This window comes from Equus przewalskii, chromosome 14, assembly GCF_037783145.1.
Source record: "Equus przewalskii isolate Varuska chromosome 14, EquPr2, whole genome shotgun sequence".
Lineage (NCBI taxonomy): Eukaryota > Metazoa > Chordata > Mammalia > Perissodactyla > Equidae > Equus > Equus przewalskii.
This window is the reverse complement of record NC_091844.1, coordinates 54,650,867-54,677,993: the sequence shown is the minus strand read 5'-3', so window position 1 is coordinate 54,677,993 and position 27,127 is coordinate 54,650,867. Positions and strand designations below refer to the sequence as shown.

General features: G+C 40.6%; 1 protein-coding gene across 8 annotated transcripts in view; it reads right to left on the bottom strand.

The window, feature by feature from the left end:
* The window catches only part of THADA (THADA armadillo repeat containing), a 307,690-nt gene that overhangs the window by 145,222 nt on the left and 135,341 nt on the right, over positions 1-27,127 (bottom strand). The gene's annotated exons all lie outside the window — the stretch shown is intronic.

Sequence of the window (27,127 nt, the reverse complement as noted above, 5' to 3'; positions counted from 1 at the left end):
GGAGGAGACAAGGGACCTGCAAGTGAGGGTGATACACAGTTTTGGACTTCAGGAACACCGGAGCGTTTAGAATATAGTATGCTGAGATCATCCCCTCACTTCACCTAGTTTCACAGAGTGGAGGCTTAGTTTTTTTCCAGGTGTTTCTCTTTTCTGTTCACTCTCAGAACCTATTGCAGTTTTCCTGAAAGGTTTCACAGGTAAGTGACTGGACATCATCAAAACTGTCTCTGCTGCCCCAGAGCCATAGCTGAGGTATGTGAGTGCCTAGCGCAAGCATGCCCTGGGTTAAGCACCAGAGGATCAGAGAGCAAAGTCCCTGCCCAGGCCACAGAGAACCTACAGTCCAGGGAGAAAGAGGGGCCAATCAATCAATGCTTCTCAGGGCCCCGAGAAGTAAACACAGGCTTCTGTAGAAGAACCGAGGTGGGACACCCAGAGAGGAGGGTGGGTGGTCTGGGAGATCATAGTCCAGCTGTAACTAAGTGGGGTCAGAAAGAAAGAACATTTGGGTTTGGCACGAAAGAGGGGCCCTCACCAGGCCCGTGCCTTTCCCTCCTGAACCCCAACTGCCCCTCAGTGCATCCAGTCAAAAGGAAGGGCACTGAGGTTTATTAAATGACTACTGTGAGCGAGGACCAGCTACCTCCTTTAGACACACTATTGTATCCACTTCACTAAATCTTCATTACAAGGTCATTATCATCATTCCTCTTTTAAGATAAGGAAAGTGAGATTTCCCAACATACTTTAGGTCATAAAACTAGCAAGTGGCAGATCCTGAATTCTAATTAGGGTCTGTCCACCTGCAAAATTCAATCTTTCTAAGACTCACAAACTAGTTATCTCAAAATCCTCAGAGCCTTGGAAAAGCCAAATGTTTCCAAAGTAACGTGTTCAACCTAATCACATTGAGGCACGAACGACTTATGGAACCAAGCAGTTTCTTATTGGCAGAATGTAAAGCAGAACAATAAAGATGATGCTGATAATAACTAACATTTACCGAGTGTCTATAGAGGGCCAGACTTAGTGTAAAAAGCTTTGCATGTATTATATCATTTAATCCTCATAGGAAGGCAGAATGGCTGAGAGAACACTTTTAGGTAACGTGGGAGAGGTATTTTTGAACTGAGAGGACTACGTAAGGCCCAGTGGCCTTGAAAGAGTCCCCATTTTACAAGACCCAGAATCAGAGTCTTCAGAAAAGTCTCAGAATGGCTTCAGGATCCAGCCAATATCCCCTTCTACTCTCCCTCACTGACATATCTAACGTTCCCCAGGTCTTCTGCATTCCTAGACCAATTGCCAGTCCTAATCCTCACTTTCCACAGGTCAAGCTGTACCTTGTACAAATCAGAAGCCCCCAAATGAAAATGATCACCCACTTTCTCTAGATGCCCCTACTTGACCAAGGGGTTAGCATCTTGGGAGCTGGGCTAAAGAAGCTATGTCTGACCTACCCTCAAGCCCCCTCACTCAATTTACTCAAGAAGGCCCTGTCTTTCTTATATAGTATGACTGACTGCCCCTGGGGAATGATCATCTACAGACAATCTTAAAAGTTGAGACAACCCTATCTTGCAGGATGTCTCTGAAGTCTGGGTGAGAAGGGGTAGGCTGAGGCCTCAGGTTATAATATTTAAAAGAAAAAATCTTTCTCTATATATTCTTGTCAAACCAACCACTGTTTCATCCTTGGTGCCTTTGCACACTGCAGTTCACTCTCACTGGAATCAATGTCCTTTCACCCTTGTACAGCTGGGGAACTCCTTAATCCTCCTAACTCTGCTCAGGTATCACTTCTTTTCCAAAATCTGACTGCACTTCCTCTGGTCAGAATCCATCACTTTCTTTCCCATACCTGTCACTGCGATTGCATATTTAGAACTGCCCAAGCAGGGGGGGCACACCTCATTTGCCTTCCTCACAGTAGCCCTCGGGCATCACGTTGCCTAGACCAAAATGACTTGAGAGCAGAAACAGGGTCTTTATAGTTTTGAATAATATAGCTCATAGGACAGAAGTTAAGGACATGTTCTGGAATCCAGCAGACCTAAGTTTAAATCCAGCTCCTGTCATTTACTAGTGTGTGACCTTGGACAGGTCAGTGAACCTCCTAAGTTTTTATCTTCTGTAAAATGGGGAGAGTAACTACCTCAGAGGGCTGTTGTGAAGCTTAAATTAAACAATGCATATAAAATACAATGCCTAGAAGTTAGTGATCAATAAATGGTAGCTATTATTGAATCTAGTAGGTGGAAGAACTTTGAAACGTTAAAGCTTTATCTGCAAGTACAAACTCTCTAGGGTTGTCTACCTCACCAACCACTGAGAACACAGACTCGCTGTCCCGAACAGGCTGCAAGTGCTCACAAAGGCCAACTCTTCCCCGTCCCACCAAAGCAGCTGAGAAGGAGAGAAGGAAAACTGAGTTTCTCTGGGGCCAACGGACTTGTTTACATGAGGGCCTGCTGCCTTCATTTCTCAGGTCCAGGGCCCGAATTCTATTTTCTGTCAATTCTAATGCTGCTTCACCAAAGATTTCTTTTTCCTTTTTATCGTGTGGTTCCTAGTTTCAAATCTTGCCTTCAGGAAACACGTACATGTGTGGGTATGTGTGCATGCATAAAGGCGAGAAACCACTAGAAAAATAAGTTTGCACCGGTGAATTTGAAAAAGCAGACACTTCAGCGTGTCCTATGACTATTAAATATGTTTTTGTTATAATTGTGGCGTTCCTGAAGCCCTTCTTCCACGTTTTCAGGTGAGTTCAGTGCCCATCAAAGTTGCCAGATTCTCTATTTGTCCTTCCTATACCAATTTTCAGTTCATCAAAGGGCCTACCACCACCTGAACTACTTGTTCCTTTCCTGCAACTCAAACCACTAGCACTTAAAAGTTGCATTTACTGTAATCTTGCCCTCTGCACAGCTCATGGATTTCTCTTTTCAAATATATTTCTTGGAAAGGTAATGGGTTCAGGACTTTTGAAGTCTGAGTTTTTAAAATGCTTGGTTTGGGCAGTGAGGGGGAAATAAGAGCAGCAGATAGTAGCTAAGATAAAAATTGTACGTTTCCAGCTTTCATGGACAAAAAAAAGTACATGTACCTGCAGGTAGAATGTTTAGTTTAAATGTCTGTCTACTGGGCAGCTCAAAACACTAACTGTTCCTTGCAAATTAACTTCTGCAAAGAGCAAAACCTTCTAAAAATATTTTCATGAAGAAATGCCACAACAATAAGCCACAATAGAACATCTGAAAACTGCAGTGTGCAACCACCTGGGACAACCCAACCAGAGTCTAAGCTAGAGAAGATGCATCCTTTTCAGGTCACCTCCGCTATGCCTCCAAGTTACCAAGGCTTTACCCGGGCTGACTAGCCACAGGCTATTAATCCCAAAGTGGTGAAAATGGCAGCTGTCAGGAGCTGGGAATCAGCCTCCCGACTCTGACATCTCTCTTCTTGCCCCTGCAAGAACTGGGCACAGCCCTTCCACGCACATGGCAAGGACATGGGGTCATGGATGTAACTGGCAATGGCTACTTGCATTCATACCATTCCTTTTAGTGTTAGGAAATAAAGAAAGGGACTCTTCCAAGAGGGATGGGGGAAGGTATCCAGTGTGGTACTTACTTTAAAAACCTCCTTAAATAACGCTCTTTCATTTTTTAGAATTACAAACATGTCTTAAATAAATGAAAGTATGCACGATTTCTGAATGCTACTCCCTGGTTACTTGCTGATATCAAACATAGAGATGAAGTAGGAAAACTGTATTTCACCTGAAATTTCATTTCATTTCATTCTTTCATTATTTTTTGCCTAGACAACAACAAATACAATTTGAAACTGAATTTTTCAGATTCCAACCAAATTGTCTAGAAAGCTGGAAAGAGGGTTTTTTTTTTTCCTTTGGAGCACTAAAATGTGGTATACCTTAACAATGATTCTTTCCTGACTCAGAAAAACATGGAAAAGACTTCACAGCAAAACAAATACAAAGACTTTGGAAGCCCTAGAGATTAAAAGGGAATCATTAATTTCAGTCTTCACTTAAAATAAAATGGAGTATTATAAACTGAAAAAAATTACAAAACTCTTAACATAAATAGTATAAAACTTTCCTAAGCAATGAAAATAAACACTAGATTTAGTTTGAAATTTTGGCATAACCTTCCCTCCCAGTCCGTCTGTGGGTTTTCTCTTTGACCCTGGATCAACAAGCCGCATACTGGTCTACTGGTCTTCTCAGGGACAGCTGGAAAAGCATTCTGAATCTACCCTCGGGGCTCTCGGGCTGGGATAAGCTGTGTGCAGGGCAGGAGCAGAGGGCTGCAGCTTGTGCAAACTGAGTGAAAGAGCTGCACATTCCTCTCAGTAGCAAAAGCCCTCACATTGTTTCAGCTCTGGATTCACAAAAGACCAAGAGATGAACACATTCAGGCAGCCAGTGATTCTTTAAAGGGGTGGAACTTAATACCTGGCCCCAGCATGTCTTCTCCTTTCCCTGCAGGTAGTGGGTTGGCTGGAGAAAACGGTCCTGAACATGCTGGGTCTCCTTGTGGTGATGGTCACTGTTCAAAGGCCAAGTTCTCAAAGTGATTTCATACAGCTGAAACTTACCCGTTAACCTTTAGAGCATGTGGTTCCGTATTTACAGTGAATGGTTTTCAGTTCACAAACACAGCACCGGGTGGTGAATTTAAGAAACTACACAAAGGTATAGAGAGAATTACCCTCTTCTTTTTAACCTAACACATATATACTTAGGAGGAAGGTTTGGAAAGGACTGTTTTTGGTCTCATTTTTGAGTTGTTTATTTGTTTTTAGCTTTCAAATGTTCCAGAACCTATGATAGCTCTCTATTGCCACACTAAATACAAATTTCTCATTCTGGTGTTCAAAGCACCCTAAATCTAGGCCAAGACTGGCTGGACAAATCCTAGGTGCTGAGTAACTCTTTCTTGGACCAAGAGAACTTGACTGTTCAGGTGTTGATTTCAGAAAAGATATAAAATCTTATAAAATCTAAGCAGCCTGTGAGTCAAGTTATGCTCAACATACACTGATGATAATTTTAAAATAAACACTTTTAAATGTGAACAATTTTATTAACTTCCCTTTTGATAAGACTCTGTCACACTTCTGAGAACGTCCAATGCCCATGCTAAAACCCAAGGAAGGGAAGGTAGGGACATTTACTGAGTGTCTGCTACTTGTCAGGCAATGTGCTAGGTAATTTCAAATATTTTATCTCATTTTTAGTAATCACATAGAACCCTTTGAAATAAGAATATAATACCATATAAACACATGTAGGTTTTTGCTCTAGATGGTCTAGTGGGAACATGTGCAGCATGATGAGTTACCAAACAAAATGTAACCACAATTAAATAAAGTACATTGTGCCAATTTCTTTCTGTTGTGGTAATGGATGTGCAATCCTTTATGAGCAATTTATCCCACTAATTCCAATGGTTAGGACTCATATTTGCACATCCCATACACAACGAATTGGTGGCATAAATACATTTCCTACCGCTCCAACTAGTGTTCAACAAAACCTAAAGCTTTAAAATGTGTTATCTTTAAGGAAGGCAAATTAGTCACTAGGATATACTAAGTGACCCAAAGTCATCCACCAAATTACAGTCTTTCCAGCACAGCCATCAACCAAAAGTTTATGAAGAACCCCATAAGACTAAGGCAAGCTCCCTACAGACTGTGGCAGTGACCTCTGCTGTCCTCTATCAATACTGATCACCTCGGGTCAAAGTATCTACAGTCTTTCAAAGCATCGTATTTATTTAGAGACAAGTTCAAAATGTCCAAGAACAAAAATCTTTAACATTTTTAATGACAAGAAGAGACACATACAGGTCAGTACATTGGCACGATCTTCATGGGCTTAGGAAAAAATAATACACGTAGTTCTCAGCCTTGAGTGACTATTTTGGTGGAGTGAAACCTACTGTGAAGCAGAAACTCTTAGACGATCCCCTTGGTGTCTCTTAAGCGAGGCTACTTTTAAAATCTCAGATTAAAATATTATCATCTAGCAAGGTGGCCACAGGCAAGTTACATAATGTCCTTTCACATCCTCATCTGTAAAAGGAGATTAGAATATGTGATCTCTAAGGTCTCCTTCAATAAAAAATCCTATAATTCAATGGACATTTAAACATTGCAGGCAGATACCTATCTTTTTTATTTTAAAATATCTTTATGACCTCTCTTGACTTGTTCCATTGCTTCATCTCACAATAATATTGATGATGATAATAAAAGTTTTATGTTTAACACTAACCACATTCAATCTTCTATAGTTGGAGCCAATTTTCTCTAGTTTGAACCTCTCTGGAGCTGGAGAACAAATGAGCAGTGTTCTCCACACACAGGAAAACCCTTCATTAACTATACTGGAATCCTGTCATTAAGTCACCCCTTACTCTTCCCTTCCGCAGGCGAAAACAACCCCGACTCCTTTAATCATGCAGAACCTCTTCTCTAGAATCTAGTTAATTATTTTGCCTCTACAGAGAGTTAAATGAATCTTCCCAATACTATCAGCTAAAACAATGATTTGTGCTACTGCTAGATGAGAGAAATTTGAGCATTTCTTTTAATTTGATTACTCTCCAGAGACTGCAATTTGTTTTTGCTAAAGCTAATTAATGCCCCTGAATGACCCTCTTCAGGTTTTGTAGCAACACTTGAAGCTAAAATCAGAAATAATAAATTTTTAAAAACCATAAAGTACATGGAAAGTTTTGAAAAATTCCAAGAAACTGCACTTTTTCAGCCTGAAAAAACAGCACAAAAGAGCAAGGAATATTGAGATGGTAGCAATAGACCCACCTCAGGGAAGATTCTTTTCTCAAATGAAGACTGCAATTAGGTAAATTGAGTCAAACATCAGGATGCCTACAGCATCCAAACAGATCACTGCCGGCCCTATTTTTAAATATCTTCAGGGAAAGTTTTACATCCTCCTTTGGTTGTCCCAGTGCCCACATTAGTGTCACAGTCAAAGAGCACTTCCTTAAGTATAATTATACTCTTGCTGCAACTTAATTTTGTTTTTGTGGTTCTACATGCCAAGGAAATAAGTGAATCTAAGCCTAAAAAATTGAGTCCAGAATATATTCTGAATAATAAGAAAACAAACAACCCAATAAAAAAATTGGGTCAAACTTTGAACCAACACTTCAGCAAAGAAGATAATATGGATGGCAAATAAACACGTGTAAAGATGTCCAATGTCCTTAGTCCTTAGAGAAGTTCACATTGAAACCACAATGTGATACCACTACATACTCACTAGAAAGACTAAAATTTAAAAGACCGAGCACACCAAGTGTTGGCTAGCATACAGAACTACTGGAACTCTCATCCTCTGCTGGTGGGAATGTAAAACGGTGCAATCACTTTGGAAGGTTTGGCAATTTCTTAAAAAGTTAGACATACACCTTCCATACAACCCACAAATTCCACCCCTAGGTGTTTACCCTAGAGAAATGAAAGCATATGTCCATACAAAGACTTGTATATGAATATTCCTAGCACCTTTATTTGTAACAGTCAAAACTAGACACAGCACAAATGTCCATCAACCAGTAAGTACATAAAAAAATTGTGGTATATCTGTATAATGGAACACTGCTTGTCGATAGAAAGGAACAAACTACTGACACACGTAATGACATGGATGAATCTCAAAATTATTATGCTAAGTGAAAAAGCCAGAAAAAGCCAGACAAAACAGAATGCATTATGTATGATTCTGTTTACTAAATTCTAGGAAAATGCAAATTAATCTGTAGTGCTAGAACATTGAACAGTCATTGCCAGGTGACGGGGGTGGGGTTGTTGGAGAAGGTACAAAGGGGCATGAGGAAACTTTCATGGGTGATGGATATATTCTATCTTGACAGTGGTGATGATTTTATGGGTATATAAACTTATCAAATTATACACTTTAAACGTGCAGTTTATTTTATATCAATTATACCGCAATAATGCTATTTTTAAGAATAACATTTCACATACATTAGAAAAGTTAAGTTATACATCCTCTCTTGTTTTCCCTTCTCAGCCTCCAATCCTATCTCTAAAACATCCCAAATCTTCTCTTCCTCAGATTAAACAAGCCCAGCTATTTCCTTTGAACTTTTACGACCAAAATTAACTTTTCCATGTGCTCTTTTAAAGAGTCAAATCAATAAATACTTAAATCCTAACAATTAATCATATAAGAATTAAAAAACAAAAACGGGGTTTTTTTCAGGACGATGCTCAAATCTTCCACATGCTCTTCTAGGACAGGCTCAGAGACATTCAGTGACTTGGCCAAGATCACAGAGGGAGTGAATGGACAAGCTGGGATTCAAAGTCAGGTCTGTCTGACTCCAGAATATGTGCTAGCTGCAAACATCAGTGTGCTCCAACTATAAGATTTTTTTTTTTCACCACGACAAGATTGAACAACAATAACACATATTAAGAGAAATTCAATTTTATTACTCTTATATACACTTAATAACTCAAACCAACCAAGCAATGTCCAATTTGTTGGGCCAGCTTTAATAAACTCATCTGAATTTAGCAGAAGGATATTCCATGTGATTATAAGGTAAAACAGATTTTTCCTTCTCCATCTTGAGTAGATTAAACCTGCCTCCTAACATCTTTTATTTTGGCTTATTTTGATAATTTGATTATTCTGTAGTGAAAAGATAATTTTCAACTCATCCCAGTTTGAATCATGCATTTGAATCAAAGCATTTCATTTATTATTCAAATGATTATTCTGACAAATTCTGAAAAAACAGAAACCAAACCAGTGCATTATTATTTAATATAGTCCAAATGCATGCACAAAGGGGACTGCTGTGCGAAGTCTGAAGATGAAACAAAACTGATTACACACACACATACCCTACCAGTAATTAAAAATACACTAGTTACAAGTATACAATTTCAGCGCTGGTGGTATCTTTGTTCAGAAGCAAGGTCCATTACTATATGGCTAAAGCCCTCCAGCATTTAATTAGGTTACTAATTATAAGGAGAATCACATTACCTTTAAGTCCATCCCTGGATTGTGACTAAGGCTTAATATATTAATTTCATGGTAATTGTATTTTAAGATGGGGAACATGTCAATAAAAAATTCTGGTCACATCTTCCAACGTGTCCATGTGACTGAAGGTTTTGGCTGTGACACAGTTTGATGCATTTACTAGAAGAAATCATTGCTAATTCCAATGCTACTTTTAGTGGCCAAGAGATATTTTATATTGCATTTTCAACATAAGTAGCACTCAAGAGAATCTTCACAGAAGGAATACAAAGGAATAAAACAAAAAAGAAAATCATTAAGTGACATTTTTAATTTCCATTTGAACTCAATTAATAAATTTAGCCTCAATTCAGTATCATCTTACTCTCCAGCTTTCCTCCTTGCCCATCAAAAAAAAAAGTCAGCGAAAATTGTATGAGTCATTCTTCAATCATGCCAAGGACATAACCTTCAACCTAAGATTAAAAATAAAGTGCTGTGTGTGAAATTCAATACTGTTTAACTTCTGGGTGCTAAGATCTAATAAATACAACATTTCAAAAGAAAATTAAACAATCTGGATCATTTCCGTTCATTTTCATGATTTCATCAGTGGATTTCTAAAGTTTTGGCTACACTTGCTAGTATTTGGATCCTAGGTAAATTGGTGGAATTCGGCATCATTTAGTTTATAATCTGTATCACCAGTTCGTACAAGCCACAGAAAAGTTCTCCACTGCCCTCTATACTTAAAAGCATTTCATTTATTATTCAAATGATTATTCTGACAAAATCATCAGTCAAGAAGAAAGCAAAGAAATCTAAATTTTTGAAGTGGAGATTTTTAATACGCAACTTTCACACCATCTTGCTTTAACCCCCCATGCTATTTCTCACAAAATCTTTATTTCCTAAAAGGACACATGGTTTTTTATTCCAATTTTTCTTACCTATGAGAAGGTCAGGGCTTGTTTTTACTGGTTTTACTCAAAGTGAGCTTTTATATTTTAAGTTTACCTTAACCTCCTCCTAACTTCCTATATTTTCTTGCCTTTTCTAAGGAAAATACTAAATTTAATATGAGAAAGAGATTGCTGAAACCATGATGAATGTTTCACAACTATCTTCAAATGATGGTAGTAAGAAGTGTGCAAGAGCGCTCTCTCTCTCTCACAGGGGAAAAAAAAGCATCTTTTGGTCAGAGATCTGAGTTCAGGGCTTTGGGAGTTACCAAAAACAAAGTTTCCTGATTTTGAACAGGGCTATTTTCATACTTTCTTTCTCTTTTCTATCCTGAAATTCATATCGCAGGTAGGTCACCAGGTAACATGTTTGCAGCGTTTGAGAAGTTTCTTGGCTTAGCAAAAAAATGCAACAATCTAGTTCTCAAAAAGAACCCTCATCACCAGAGAAGCTGAAAGGACTGGCTGAGTCACTAGTCAAGTCTTAGAGTAAAAATGGGTTGGGCAGAGGAGAGAACCTAACAGGAAAACATAAGGTCAGATGCGAGGTTTTTTTTTTTTTTTTTGAGGAAGATTAGCCCTGAGCCAACATCTGCTGCCAATCCTCCTCTTTTTGTCGAGGAAGACTGGCCCTGAGCTAACATCCGTGCCCATCTTCCTCTACTTTATATATGGGACGCCTACCACAGCATGGCTTGCCAAGCGGTGCCATGTCCACACCCGGGATCCGAACCGGTGAACCCCGGGCCGCCGAAGCGGAACATGTACACGTAAGTGCTGTGCCACGGGGCCAGCCCCTCAGATGTGAGTTTAATTTGGTGAAGAAACATGTGTTTGGACACTTAATGGCTGCCGGATGCTGCAGATGAGGTTAACTTACCTAGGACTACTGGTCATGGAAAGTTTCAACGCTACTATTTGACAATCAGAGCAATAGATGCCACTATTCCAGCTGTCAAGAGACCCTATTCCCCTCTCTTTGGTTACGTTTGTGGAAGGAGTGGCTATAGTGGTTTAGAATCAATCATTTTCAAGATATGACTCTTTTCCAATCCCAAACTTCCCAATATACCCCTATGGTGGTGGGAAACAGTCTCTTCATCTTGTGTTCATTAAGGTTCTCTGCTCACAATCTCACAGTTCTTACAAGGCTGCATAATGCCTTACACATAACAGCAATCCCATTCAAAATAAAGCAGACTACGCAGCCAAACACTACGGGATTTCCAACTGTGACCAAAGTATTGGAGCTGTCAGGAAGCAAGCATTATTTATTTATTTACTTTTATTGTGGTAAAATACACATAACATACAATTTACACATTCTCAAAGTGTATAGTTCAGTGGTGTCAGGTACATTTACCGAGAAGTTTTACAGCATCTTAGACTCTGGCCCCAGTGTCTGGATACCCAGTCATTCACTAGTTGATACTCATGGCCTCACAGAGATAAATGTCATTCTATTTCCAGGTAACCTCTCAGCTAAGTATTCAAAGTCAGAGTTCATTCAACATACGAGGGTTTGTATGCTTGAGGTGAGGAATGAACCACCATAACCAAGCATTTGTCTATTTCCTTCCATATGGAAGACAGAAACTCCGATATTCTCTTCCTTGCCATTAAAGATTTCAGAAAATAAGGAACTCACTATTCCCTGACCTTTGGGATTTTTACAAACATCAGACTGCAGTTCAGAATACAGACAAGAAACTGTCCAAAGAAAACATGCCCCCAAACGAACAGGATATAAACAAAGCTGTAACCAGGTAATTAATGGTAGGGACATGACTCCCCTCACTTCACTTCTCTGATAACAATCTGGCATTTTATCAGCAGGGTCTTTTATCTGGAAGGATTCACTATGTTCTGCTGCCTGGAACTATTCTGGGAGGGGACAAAGACAAGCTTTCATCTTGGAAAGGAAATGAAACCACATCGAGAAAGGGTAAGGAAGAGTCAAAGCTGTAAAAAGACCTCCGAGTCTTTCCCTGCCAGAAGGGAGAGGTAAATGGAAAATGGGATGCTCCGTTTCCCGGAAAGCACGGGAGCAAATTCTGGCAGGGAAGGAGTCACTGCAGTCCTCAGCCAGGCCACATGTGTGAAGGGGGCAACTGGCTTTCTGCCTTTGTCCCAGGTTCTGCACCCTCTCTCCACCACCTGGCCTTATCCCATCGCCAACATTTCATCCAACCAATGTCTTCTATTTTTCTTCTTGTCATACAAAAAAACCTTTAACTAATTCATACTTTGGTATAAATGACTAACAATAGCCTGAAGTAATATACCTCACAGTGGGATTTCCATTTTAGGAGAGATCAAAACCATATACTTCAAGAATGAAAGTCCACTTATGAAACTTCAAGGCTCCACTCAAAATGGAGGTGGCATGTGAGAAAATTGGGTGGGTAGAACGTACTGCTCGAGACCTCTCAAATCATTTCAGAAAAGGCTCCAAGTGCCCTAGGGGTAAAGCTGGTCCAGGCGAATGGCTACAGTGGGCTAGGCTCTGGCCTCTAAGCGGCTTCATTGCTAGGAGAAAAGAGGACCGCTCTGGAGTACGCACTAATCAGCAGTAGAAAGCGTTCCCCCATTCCTCCTCCAACATCGTCACTCTGCTCAGACTCATAACAGCATGTCATGGATTAGTTGCGGAAGGACTTGGGGAAAAAACAGGGCTTTGAATTCCCTATCCTACTTAGAGCCCAGGAATATTTATCTAAGGTTGAGCCAAGGTGGCTGGCCAGTTCCAAAACCCACAGCCTGGGGCTTATAAACCAGAGCACAGATTGCCCAGTGATACCAGTGCCCTTCTGTCAGGCTGTGTAGCCATCTTGTGGAGCCCTCTAGGTTCACATCCAGGGCCCTCGTGACAATTCACAGTGGTGAACACCGGGAGGGCACGAGGAAGCTGCTCTGCTGGCCAGTTTTCAACAGGGAACGCTATCGGGACATGGCATTCTAAAGCTGCGACTTGAGCGACGTGCTCAACCATGCAGCAGAATGCAAATCCCTCTCTAGTCTTCTCAAGTTTTTCCTAAGTCCATTTTTCATTCTGGCTATGAATTAAATTCTGATGTCTTAAATCATGCAGAAAAAAATGGGTAAGAAGTGATTGAATTATATTAATTATATGGCCTTGAAGCTCAGCTAGAGAACAAGAATTACATTTCTTAAGTTTCTCTTCACTAGACTTATGCAAGTTATAATTAGTATTAAATGAATTTTACTTTTCATTTTGTCCAAGCTGAAAGGAAGCTGAGCCTAAACTCCAGCTTTACAGGAAAAAGAGATTCTTCTGGGGGGGGGGGGGGGGTTAAAAAAAAAAAAAAGAAAAAAAAGAATAAACAGTCAAGCAAAAAACAAACCAACACCACTCACCCATCACCCAAAAAAACAGCTTAAGGAACTCACTTGTTTAGTGTTTGAAAACAGTTTCTACCCAGTGCTTTGTAAATTATTTTCTCGTCTGTGTGACACATCCTTCAGTAACAATTCAGCTTCTCCTTGGCTACCTAGATATATTTCCACAGTTTCTACCAAAACAGAAGGGCTTTTCCTGTATAACTGTAATAATCAAAAAGGAGCAGGCATATTTACATAGTAGCACCCTTCGGTCAAATATCTATTTTGTTAATGTTCTGGACATGATAGAGACTGAGCAGAAAAATCTCACTCATGTAGGCCCACCTAATTTTGATTTTGTGATTATTCAGACTGAGGCCGAGCTGAAGTTACCTTTGGGATTGAGAGTTTTCATTTAAAGTTAGGAGACATGTGGCCATCTCTTGGGAAGTGGTGGCCAATACACGAATATCCCAGAGCAGAAACGCTCCCTGACGCAAAGAAAAACCCCAGGGGCACAACTCACTCGCAGGTTTTGGCTAGTAACCTTTGGTTGGTGAAGGACGGAGATGGGACTGTGCACATGAAAAATACAAAACTGAGGAACAAAGGGGGATTTCAAGCCACCTCAGAGGCCTCGTGGTTTGGATTATCAACTACTAGGTTAACCATCCAGTACTGTTACCCACCAATAGAGCAGTGCCCTCAAGTCACTATATGCAACTGGGAGTAATGAAACTTTCATTTCATAATATTCAGTAATCTGAACGCTTCACTGATTCATACTTGCCTTTTTTCCAAGTAATTGTAGGATTACCACATAAAACATTGACAATTTTAAAAACTTCAACATATATTGATATCCTTGTGATTCTGTTTTGTAAGAGAGTAAAAAGAGGATGATCAAGTAACCTACTGTGTATGCAAACACTTTGTAAACTTCAAATTCTTATATAAATGTTTATTTTTTTTTTTCTTTTTCTTTCAACAACCCTGAAGATTTCGAAATTATGTGAAGTTTCAAAAGTGGAAACTTAAGATGGTAAAGACACGGAAAATATATTTTCTAATAGTTTGAAAATTATGCCTAAATAGCAGCCCACAAATAATCTCATTAAGATTTTATGCTTCTTAGCTTCCAGACACATTTTCTCTTTGCTAAGACACTTACAACTGTGCAATGACCCATGACTTCCTATTATAAGGAAAAGTTCTTTTGTAAGAAATTCTCAGTATTTCTCAAGAATCTCAGAACTTCAGTTGAACCAGTTTTATTTAGCAACCTGTCACAACCACTTGTGCTTAACTGCAAGTTTTTCTTCCCTTTCTACTGATTTCAGATTAGAAAATGAGACCACTGACAAAGCAATGCCAATATGTGTGTGTGTTCGGGTGTTCGGGGCGGGGCGGGGGGGGGCATGGCGCTATCTCAAGAAAGCAAAGTCAGTCCAAATGTCTGTTATTAAAATGGCAAGTTGATTTTGGCACGTTGAGAACTCGTTTGTCATATACCACACATACAGCATCATAAACAGATGAGTAGAAGGGTATATTGTAGTGTTGAGGGCTAGTGTAGCTGAGGGAGTGGTGAAGAACATGGCTTCTGGAGCCAGAATGCCTGGTTCAAATCCTGGCCTTATCGCTTACTAGCAGTACGACCTGGGACACACTTCTAAACTTCCTACTGCCCAACTTTCTCTCTCTGTAGGATGGGAATAATAATGTTACGGACCTCAAAGTGTTGTCACGATGATTAAATGAGTTAGTATGTGTAAAGTTCTAAAATACTGTCTGGCCCATAGAAAACATTTGCTAATTATTACCATTTATCACTAATTAGATGGAAAAAATCAGAGCAAAGAAGATCGGGACCAAGAAGCAGCACAGCACAAAGGATATCCCATTATTCCAAAAATCTTATCTGACGCTCCATTGTATTTCTATCATGCCTGACACAGAATCAATGTTTGCAGTAAATATCTGTTGACTAAACAAATGAATGAATCAACCTGTGACTCCTCCATCAATCACTTTTTGATTGTGGACACATTATGCTTACTCTTTCTAGGCCTTGGTTTTTCCATCTCCAAAGAAGGTACCAATATCTGCCACTTGCTATCTCAAACTGATGATAATCAATACGAGACAAAAAAGCAAATAATTTCAAACTTACTGGAAGGATATCAAAAGTCAATGACTTTTTAAACCAATGCTGCCTTGTTATTGAGTACACAGGAACACAGTCAATGACATTGGGAGGATCCTCTGTGATACCGTGAGTCCTGGTTCTAACATGTTTCCTTTCAAGAAGTCCTCTGACTACAGCTGGCCTGGTGGAATGTGATGCTAGACATTGTGCTAGGCCCTAGAGATGGCTGCTCAAACCTCAGTGTGCAGAGGAATTACCGGGGGGCTTGTTTTGAAATTGCTGACTTTTAGGTGTCTGTGGGACATGCAAAAAGAGTTGTCCAATAGAAAGCTGAATCTATGATTCTGTACGAGTTCCAGATCTAGGACTGATTCATCAGAGTATGTGAGTAGCAACCCTAAAGAGTACATGCAAAGTGAAAAAGAAGAGAGCAGAGGGCAGGGCAAAGAGGCGCGCCAACATTTAAGAGGCAGCAGGAGGAAGGGGCCCTGCAAGCGGACAAAGAAGCAATGGCCAAAGAAAGCCACAGAGGAAAGAGCGTCATGAAGAAGAGTGTGCAATAGTGTCAAATTCCAGAGAAAGACTTGGAATCAAAAAGACTGAAAAGCATTCAGTGGCTTTTGTAACCAGGAGGTCACTCCTCTTTCAGCTTTGCAGGTGCAGATTCAGGGACGTGACGGAAGCAGCAGCCAGGCTACAGTGGTTTAAGGACTGAATAAGAGGGGAGGAAATGGAGACTGTAAACGAAGACAACCTTTTCCAACAAAGGAGAGAACTATGGTGGTCGGTAGAATGGGAGTCTCCATGGAGAGAGTCCGTGCCTGATGGCCTCTATTTTCTCTTGTAAATAAGAGGTGATGGAAGTAGGAGCACTGGGTTTGGGCAATGACACAAAGTAGGCCCTCAGCCAATATATTTAATGGATGGATTACCTGTTGAGGAAGAGCACTCACAAAATAAAGTGAGAGACAAGAATCAATGGTGAAGAAGAGAATATCTGTAGCTGGTTTGGAGGGGAGGCAAGAGGAGCAATCAAGAGTCTCAATGTTCAAGGTGAGTGAGGAAAATAAGATTCAGAGGAAAATAGGATTCAAAGGAAAAAGTAAGTGGATGTGAGGGGTAATGGATCTTGGGCAGCTGATGTGATCAATGCAGCTTGTTTTAACTAGAAGATAATAGATAGACTCATAAAGGTCAATGTCCAGAGGAGAGGGAGGAAAAAAACTATGCCCATCAGAGAAAGAAACGCCAAACATGCTATGTCGTTATTGTTCCTTGTCTTCATTTTAAGCCTACTGCAATTCATCTTTACCTTTCTACTCTTTTCCCTAATTCGTATTTTCTGCCTAAAGAGAAAAAACCACATTTTTGATCTTAAAATGTTCCCCACCACGTAGGATAAGATGACTATATATTAGCCAGCATTTAGGGCTTGGTAATGTCAAATCCTTCAATTCAGCAGTAAAAATGCCTGCTGAGCACCTTGGTTACAATTTCTTGAGAAAATGTTTAAGTCTTAGAAAATAAACGCTCCGTAGGGAAAATACTGTTAAAATATTTTAAAATTTAAATATTACCAAATTGTTTCCCACTATTATTCAATATTTCCGTAAGACTTACATGCAACACTTGAAGCAAATACTGTTCTTCATTAAAGTTACCAAAGATTCATCATTGATGGTTTCTCCTGTTAAGCAGCAAACCATTTATTTTGTGAATTTCCTGGGTCACCCTTGATTCAAGTGGAAGCAAAGCTCTTTATGATAACTTCCAAGTTAGGAATCAGAAAACTCTCTCTTCACCATTGATCGCAATCTTTCCCTTGTTAGATCCCACTGTCTACAGAGGGGACAGCATGACTTTTCTCGCCTCTTACAGGAGCCGCTAATCACCATGGCTGATTTCTAAAAGTCCTCGAGATGGCAGACTGAATTCTCCTATTTTTTTCCTGCCTTGGGAAAGCCTCTTGAACTTTCCTAACCCACTCACGCTCTTCTCCTTCTTCACAGGCCCTCCCTGGTCCTCGGTGCATCTGTCCCATACTTAAGTGGTTAACAATCAGTATGTCAGGCTCACAAGCATGGGTCATATCTTACTAGTTAGACTGTAAGCTCCTCAAGGATGAAGACCTTTTTTCTTTATTTTGCATCTTACCCAAGACCTAACACTAGCTAGGTACACAATAGGTGTTTAACAACTACTTGGTCAATCTATTAACTGATTGGATTCTAAGTTTTAGAGTAAATGGCAGCAACAGGCCATGGATTATCATTATTGTCAGAAATTTCACCTAAGAATGAGGCTGTTTGCAGATCAAATCACTTGTTCTAACACGACCTGAATTGGCCTGTTGAAGTAACAGATAACACTGAAGGAAAGCTGGTCCCTACAAGTTTTGTTTTTCTAGCTTGCTTTGTCAATGCATTCCATAAGAGGTGAACACCTCATTCCTTTTGTTCAAAAACATATTTAGAAAATGGTCTTAAAGAGATCTGGCACCAAAGATGAAGTTGGCCAGACCCCTCTCTAGGAAATGAGTGATAAAAAGTGGTGACAGAAGACAGAGTATCTTTTTATGCCAGAACTCTTTGCAAAAAAGCCACACAATACAAAAAACATGATTTCATTCCACACATTGAACCACAGCTCGGGGAGGAATCTGGAAATTCAGAAGACCATGAGCACAATCCTCCAAATAGAGCACTAGCTAGGCAGGGCCACAGTGAAAAGGAGGCCGAGTAGGTAGCTGCCCAAACTGATTTCACCAGCATTAGAAAACAACTTTCCAATCTCTGCTTTCAGGTCTTCCCTATGTGAGATCTAAAATTCTGCCACCATGAGTTTCACTGCTTTAATTCAAAATGTTTGCCTCTGCAACCCAACAATAGCCCCAAGGAAGGTGATGACTAGGGTCATTTACACGTCTCTGTGAAAGGAAGGAATGGGCGCAGGTTTGGGTTATAGACAAAGAGGAAAACAGAACAGCTGAAAAAATCCTGAGCTGAACTGAACATCTGCATCTTGACTATCTTGCCCAAAGCTTGACCTGATATCAGTCACACTAGTAAAACCAGAGGTCAGGGTTCCCACACCTTGATAGGATGGCAGGCCCCTTCTTTCACCCCACCCACTGTTAGCAGATCAGGATGGTACAGGGAGACTCCTAACCTTTAATTCCATTTGCTAAACCTCATGGAATTTAGCAGTAACCACAGGAGGGGTGGAGTTCTGAACTTCTGGGCTGGCCAGGCAGGAGGAAGTTCTACGTTAACAGCACCAGCAAAGACCTCTTCTCAGATGTTTCTACTTGTAACGGGCTAGGCTTGGGGACTCCTGTATTCTCTCTACAGGCATCTCTGTTCAAAGAAGACCCTTCGGGAAGTTTGGACAACAAAGAGTTACCTATTTTAATCACTCTTCAGAAAAGCATGCCAGACTTTTCTGAAAGATTCAAGTTCCTTTGTACTTGTCAGAAAACAAACGTGGCTTAAGCCAACATCTGGAATGGAGAAAAATATAGCAAACACAAAAAAAGATAATTAAATTAATATGGAATGCTTTTCAGACATAACATCCCATAGGCCAAAAAAATGTTTTCGGAACTATCCAGAATAAAGTTATAGAAATTACTTAGAAGCTAAATTTAAGTGGATTAACTCCTGGAGGGCACCACGTAGGGGCAGACCACCATGACCCTATTGGCCATGCCAAGAATGGTACCCCAACTTCTTTTCTTTGGGAGACGGAGGAACTAGTGAATAAAAATGTGTAAGTATGTGTTTTAGGTTTAGAGGCAGGTTTATCATTTCATTCAATGAACATTTAGATTCTACACCTGAGTTGTTCAGCTGTTCTGAAATAAGACATTCCAAAAAGGTGCCTTGAATGGTCATCTAGCCCGATCTCAGGTGCACTGCAGAAATCCTTTAAAAAATGTGCTCAACATGTGATCAGTTTTCCTTGAACACTTTCAAGGACTGGCAGCTCAGTATTATGGAAATCTGTTTATTATCTTGACAGAGAATGCTAACTTTCACAAAATTCTTCTCTATATTAAAATCTAAACTCTACCTCCTCCTTTCCCATTGGGAGCACAAGAGAGAAATTATGTGCCTTCTGCCATATGGCAGCCTCTCAAATATGTAAAGACCATCACCATGTTGCCTCTAACTAAGTCTTTTCCAGCCTAACTATTTCCAGATGTTCAGCTTCCTCTTCATCTTGGTCACCTTCCCTGGATAAATATTAGTTTATCAGTGACCCTCCTAAAATGGGGAGCCCAGAGCAGAGTAACATAACAAGCAGAATGATGTGGATTTAGTCTGACCAGCAGAGTTCGGGGGACCACAGCCTTCAGTATCTGCAAGGAGCAACTGTGTCACACTGCTTCCTCAGGGCTCACGAGGAAATACCATTCCTCAAGACTTTTTCATAAAAACTGCTCTGAAGCCAGAGAGCTCTTACTCGGTATATAACTACCAAGTATATACAATTTTTACTTTTCTTTAAAAAATCAGAATATGATACATATCTCTATTAAATGTTATCTCAACAGTCTCAGTCCATCAGTCTAGTTTGACCGAATCTTATTTTCCAGTCTGAATAAGATTCAATTTGAATCTTATTTTTCAATTATGGACTATATCAGACAAAAAAATAAATACATTTATGGGATCTTAAATAAAAAAGAATATAGAGAATAATATGACAATCAATCATGTGCCCAGAATACAGTTAAGAACACATCACAAATAAAATTGAAGCTCCTAGGACATGCTTGCTCAGTTTCAGCCTCTTCCACCCTCGCCACACAAGGTCATGGCCACTAGCCTGAATTTGTGTTTGTCACTTTTGTGCTTAAGGACTATTTTGAATTTTGATTCCGTCATCTATTATATTTATGTTATATACAAATCTGACAAGCATGCAATCTAGTCTGTCTTCAGTTAGTAATTCAAATGTTGGATAAAGCAGCATTGTCCTCATCTATCAGGCTAGTAATCCCATCAAAACAATGAGGTGACTCAGGCATGACTTATTCTTAGGGAATCCTTACCAGCTCTCAGCAAATAAAATGTGAAGCACTTGCAAGTAGTACATTGAATGATCTAGTCTAAACCAATCAGTATCAACACAATTGTTGGGTCACTGATAAAGTATACCTTGTTCCCTCTCTTTTGAAAAATCCTTCTGCAAGCTCCTAGCATCACATTCCCATCTCACATTTCCCCCAAATCACTGACATGGTTCTAGGCTCACTTGCACCTGAGGCTATAAATTATCTGGGTCCAGGGATTTGCCTTCATTCACAGGAGACAGTGCTCTTTTTCTTTTGTTCTTTCTTTTTGAGGAAGATTAGCCCTGAGCTAACGGCTGCCATTCTCCTCTTTTTGCTGAGGAAGCCTGGCCCTGAGCTAACATCCACGCCCGTCTTCCTCTACTTTATATGGGGGATGCCTACCACAGCAGTGCCAGGTCCGCACCCGGGATCCGAACCGGTGAACCCCGGGCCACTGAGAAGCGGAACGTGCAAACTTAACCGCTGTGCCACCGGGCTGGCCTCAACAGTGCTCTTTTTCTATCACCTCACCTACATCTGGCTTCAGGGCCTTCCTTCACTTCACTGGCAGAGACAAGCAAAAGCAGGAGTTTAAAAAGTCTGCCCTCTCTCTAGCACCATTATACTATGAATCCATTCCTCTCTCTAGAATTTTTCTTAACAAGCAAACCAAGGAGCTTTTATCTGCTATTTTGTAAGCAGGATTATCCCCATTATACAGACTGACAGCCTGAAGCACACAGGGGTCCTCCTATTCATGCCACATTAATCTGGGAGGCTTTATCCCATGCGTTTTGACTTGTTCATAATTCTATGACTTTCAACAGAAAAATGGCACCTCCCTCCTTCTAATCTTATGAATTCAGCTTCTCTCATTTGGCTCTAAAGCCTGCAGCAGGGTAGCTGTGAGGGGTGGGCCTCTAGAGCAGTGCAGTCAGTGAAGAGAAGTTCAGAGTCCAGGAAGGTCTCATGCTCATGACGCCAGAGGATGTAGGTACCATCCAGTCTAATACCTTAATTTGGTAGAAAATGAAACAGAGGGTCAGAGAGCTGAAGTCAAAATAAGAGCAAACGTCCGAGTTCATATTAGAACACAAAACTCCTCAAAAGCCAGGTAAAACACAAAACCCATTCGAGCCTCCTTTCTACATAAACCGGGTAACCAGTGGAATATGAAATGAGGCTCTAATATTGTAGGAGTAGGAGTCCCTTAAGTACTTCATAGATACACAGGTCTGCTAAGACACAAAATGTCTCAAGTCACAGTTAGTTTCATTTTTAGGTTAATAATTCAGTTTCTGTGCCTAAACCTGGGCGAGGCAGAGAAAGGTACCAAAAAACAAGAACAACCAAAAAAACCCATAGCTGCTTCCGCATAGAAAGAGATTAAGACTTATTTGGGGGAGAATAAGCACTGAACACATAAATTATAGTATGATACAGTAATGATGAACAGCAAGATAAGAGCTTTAAGTAACAAACGCTACAGCCATTCAGAGAAGGGAGAGATGATTAGGAGCTGAGATGAAGAGCAAGGAAGGAGGGCATGTCTCCCTTCCCAGCAATGTTTCAACTGCTCTCGGCCTCATTTATCTCTTCATAAAGCAAAACCTGCCTTCTCTTTATCTGCAAGGATTCTGGGAAGACAGAGCAGATAGAAATGGGATGTGCAGCCTTGAAGGAGAATTCCCAGTATTGCAAACCAAAGGAAGGTAGATGCCAGCTATTGTCTACCGCAAAAACTCCAACTCTGCACTACGGAAAACAAGTTCTTTCAACTTCATAACCTCGGTAAGGAGTAAAGCGATAATCCTTGAATTATGTAACTTTCAAGGAAAAGGAAACAACAGTTAATACTATTTCCCAATATCATTCGCGTAAAAGGCCTACCTACCTCTCAGTTTTTGTACTCCTACCTCTCCTCCCTTTTTAAGATTGGTACAATCAAAAGGTTCCATGAAATACTTTAAAAATATATAAAACATGTAATTTCCAATTTTTTTATTGTTGCCTATATTTTTAAATACCTCAACTAAAATAGTTTCTACTGCATAAGTTCCTATTGGTGATTTCCACTGTCGTGTGTTTGATTAGGATTGTATTGTTATTTGTACCTCAATATTTTTCAGAGAAAAGAAAAGCAGATTTCACTGAAAATTTATCTAAAGTGAAAAAGGACTGAAATGACTTGGGGGAAAAACATACTGAAAGTCATTTGCAATGAAAATAAGGAAAAAAAAAGGGGTGGGTGGGGAGATCCTCTTTTTTTTTTTTTTTTTTTTTGCTGAGGAAGATTCGCCCTGAGCTAACATCTGTGCCAATTGACCTCTATTTTATATGTGGGTCACCACAACACCACAACAACATGGCCACCACTGAGTGTCATAGGTCTGTGCCTGGGAACCCAGGCTGCCAAAGAGGAGCGTGCTGCACTTATCCACTAGGCCACAGCACTGGCCCCCAAGAGAGATCATTTTATTTATTTATTTATTTTTTTTTGAGGAAGATCAGCCCTGAGCTAACATCTGCTGCCAATCCTTCTCTTTTTGCTGAGGAAGACTGGCCCTGAGCTAACATCTGTGCCCATCTTCCTCTACTTTACACGTGGGACACCTACCACAGCATGGCTTGCCAAGCGGTGTCGTGTCCACACCTGGGATCCAAACCAGCGAACCCGGGAAAAGAGAACTGCACACCCAACCGCTGTGCCACCGGGCTGGCCCCATGAGATCCTTTTAAAAGCACCCAGAAGAGTGAATGAAAGGCAGTAAAGGGATTTCACCTGCAGGTATTAATCCAATGCTGAGATCTCAGTTATCAGCAATAGAAGGCGTTTTTGTCTCAACTGATACCCTCACACACACAGGTACCGCATTGGCCCAGAGAGGGTACAGAGCCTTGTCCAGTGTCACAACTAGTGAAGAAAGGGTAGAACTTAGCACGAGTTCCTTTGAGTCCAGGGCCTCAGCTCTGTTCAGGACTCCATGCTGTCGCCTAGGTTTAGGGCATATTTGGTTTCCTTTAGCTCTTCAATTCAAGCTTGAAACTCACTTGTCAAAGTGAATTCAAAGGTGCACGTCCAGAGATATTTTGGTTTTAGAAAGCTCCAGAGAAGTGGGCAGTGATGAGCTGTCTTCCGGGAGCCAGTGAGGGTCCCCTTTAAAGCATGAATGGCTCTGCTTTGCGGTATTTGAACAGAAGAGCAAATGGCCTTCAAGTGAAGGTATCACATTCACGGGGTACAGGCCTGTGCATCTGAATCCAGCACAGCATCCTCATAAACTACACTGGATGAAAAAAAAACAACTTGTAAACAACGTTTGGACTAAGTGTTGCTTCTTTCCAAGATGCTGCAACAGTCACAATGGCACAGGCATAACTGTGGAAAATCCAAGTCAGAAAGATTCTAAGACTTAAGTCAACAAAGAAAATCAAGAGCGATCTAAGTTTATGCTCCCAAATGTGGGATAAGGGAAAAAATACAAATACTACTTACAGAAACCTTACAGAGAGGAAGGAAATAGCAGGTAAGGATACACAAATCAAAGGAAAAGAAAAAGGTGTCATGGGGGCTTTTAATCTTCTCACTGTGAACTTCAACCCGGCACGGTCAGAGCAAGCTTTGTGCTCCCGCAACTAGCTAACAAATTTCTCTTTAGCTAAACTCCAAGTATCTAAGAGCCTGATTAGAGCTCCTCCAAATACATAAGTTAACATTAGCACACTACGAAAATAAAACACCATCCAACCACTTGTGCATGCATCCATCTTTTCAGCTATTATTCCAAGTCAAAAGAGCCCAGTCTTTACCAGGACCAGAACCACAAATACTGCCTAGAATGACAGGTTTTACAATCAATCTTACACTTTCTTCATGAATAATTTTCTCAGAAGTAATTTAAGTCAAAACATACAGTTTATCAAATTCACTGTTTTAAAAATATCTGTTTATAGTTCATCTCCCCAGTGTGATTGTGAACATTTTAGGGTAGCCCATGGTGTCCCTGTAACAGGTTGATGAAACCCAAAACTGAGTTTTCAAACTCTAAGTCTAGGGTCCTTCCACTGCACCACAGGAGAGGGTCAAAGAAGAAAAGCCAGCCTTCCTCCATACCCGGCTACACACCAATCCTATCACCTCAGCCAATGATCCCACAGATGTGAGCCTGAGAGAAGAGGTGCGTCCAAGGAAGGCACCCACACTACTGGAAAGGCAAAGTAAGAAGCAGATCCCACTGTTGGTGGGGACATGACTACTATATCCAGAAAACAGCCTGTACAAAATCTACTGACTCTGGATACAGGCTCCTCATCTCTCCTAGGTGCATAAATTTCAGGGCCCATAGGCCTACTTAGTGTAGCTAAGGCTCTTGGTTACACAAAAGGGAGCTGGTTATTTTCGTATAATAGAGAGAGTACACCCAACACTCTTGACAAGCTTTATACTCTTGGTTTCGTATTCCAGCTCTATAACTGACTCACTCTCTGAACCTCAATTTCCGCAACAGGAAAAAGGGGGTGATAACACCTCCTCTCAAAGTCACTGTAAGCAGAATGTCCAGTTCTGTGCCTGGCAAACAGAGCTCAACAAAGACTGGTCTCCGTCCTACTGACCTCTCTGCTCAGAATACTTTCTTGCTTGTTGTCTGCATTCCTGGGTCAAAATCCACTTCTTATAAACCCCCTAAATGTCCTAACCAAGTACCACGTATGACCCCACTGCCGTGTAGATTATTAAAATCATCCTGTGTGTGTGGTTCTGATAATGCCGAAATTTAATACTCCGAATTTAATCTGCTGCTCAGTGTGATCTACAAACCGGGAGCGTCAGTATCACCTGGAAGTGTGTCTGAAAGGCAGACTCTCAGGCCCCACCCAGACATACAGAGTCAGAATTTACGAGATCCCCACGTGGTATGTTTATGTCTGAAAGTGTGAGAAACACTGTTCTATAACACACATGGACATTCAGTAAGTCAGAGTCTATTCACACTCTAAGCAATCAATTGTGGCATTTCTGCTGGTGGTGGTGCTCTAGGAATCTTTATTCAGGTAGAAAGCAACTAGCGACCAAGGCATTTTCACTGGAAGGACAGGATAATTGTACACTTCTTACTTTGTGCCTTCTGAGTTTAAAACAATGATGCACTAAGTACACTGGCTTTTAAGGCAATATTTAAATCTTCTATATTAATGCAATCTTTGTTATAATTAACAAGTGCTCTGAATATAATTAGTGATATAAGAATTTCTGATTATATATAAACTAATAAATAAGATTAGGAAGGATACTTTCAATGTAGTAACTTCTGGTTACCAGGATGCAACACATACAGATTGATTAGTAATAAGCTTCCACACTGAATGCCCTCAACACAGGATGAGCAAGTGCTAAAGCGCATCTGTTCCTAATGCACACTGTGACTCTGTGCATGTGCCTTCCCCTCCCCATCAACTTTCTTCATATTTTTTAGTTCTTTCCAGTTATATGTGAAAGTACAATTTTTAAATGCTGCTGAAAGTAAAATTTACGACCCAAATTCCTAAAATGAATCACCAAATGCTGGATGAGGGAAACTGGTAACTTTGTGTATCAGGAAACAAAACCAATCTGAGTGAGTCATCTCTGTGATCATAGATAACACAGCCACAGGCAGGGCTTGGCGCAAACAAATGGCTACAGCAATCACATGCCAGAATCTCGCATTTAATGGTTTCTCACATTAAAATGCATCAGTCAGCTCTATGAAACCAGGAAGTGGAACCCAGGACATCACATAAACACCCCACTCTCTTGAGTTTGGTATTTTTCATCATTCTGCTCTAAGTGTATCTCAACGTTTGACAGAAACACAAAAATGAAGGTGATGGTTTGTCCAGAGGTAAGCAGGAAGGTAAAAGCTAGCTAACATGACAGGGCATCTGAAATGTTTCATAAGAAAATTTCAATGCTTTTTGGAGGCCTATTTATTGAGGCCTTTGATCCAAAATGAAAAAGGTGATCAGAAGTTGGCAAATGCCTCAAAAAATGTAACGGAGGAAGTGTAATAGGCTCAAGAAGCCGAAAAGCCCGTGAGCATCTGATTCCGCGCACAATCTGTACACATGCTTTTTCTCAGGTACTCCAAGCTTGAAAGAGAAGATGAGTGGGAGGGGAACTCACACCACATAGCACTGCCACCTAGATGCTACCCCTTGCACACACCAGCAAACTCCTCCAGAGTGAAGAGCCAGTTGAAGCCCTCGACTGGGGGATATATGGCAGGACCAGCCCTGCCCCATGTTGGCCATGCTCAACACAGGGATAATGCAAGCACCCAGGCTGTGTTTTTCAAAAGGGGGTATTTCCAGTTATCACCACAAACCCATTAGCAGGCAGAGCGCCATGGAAACATTACTTAAACAGATGATATGAGCTCTTGTATCCACAATATAAGCACTTTCCTCTGAAACATTAGAGACCAGTTGGGGGCAATGGCAAAGACCCTCAGGCCCCTGCCTTCATAAGACCCCTCCCAAAGTAAAAAAAAAAATCTATAATTTCTGAA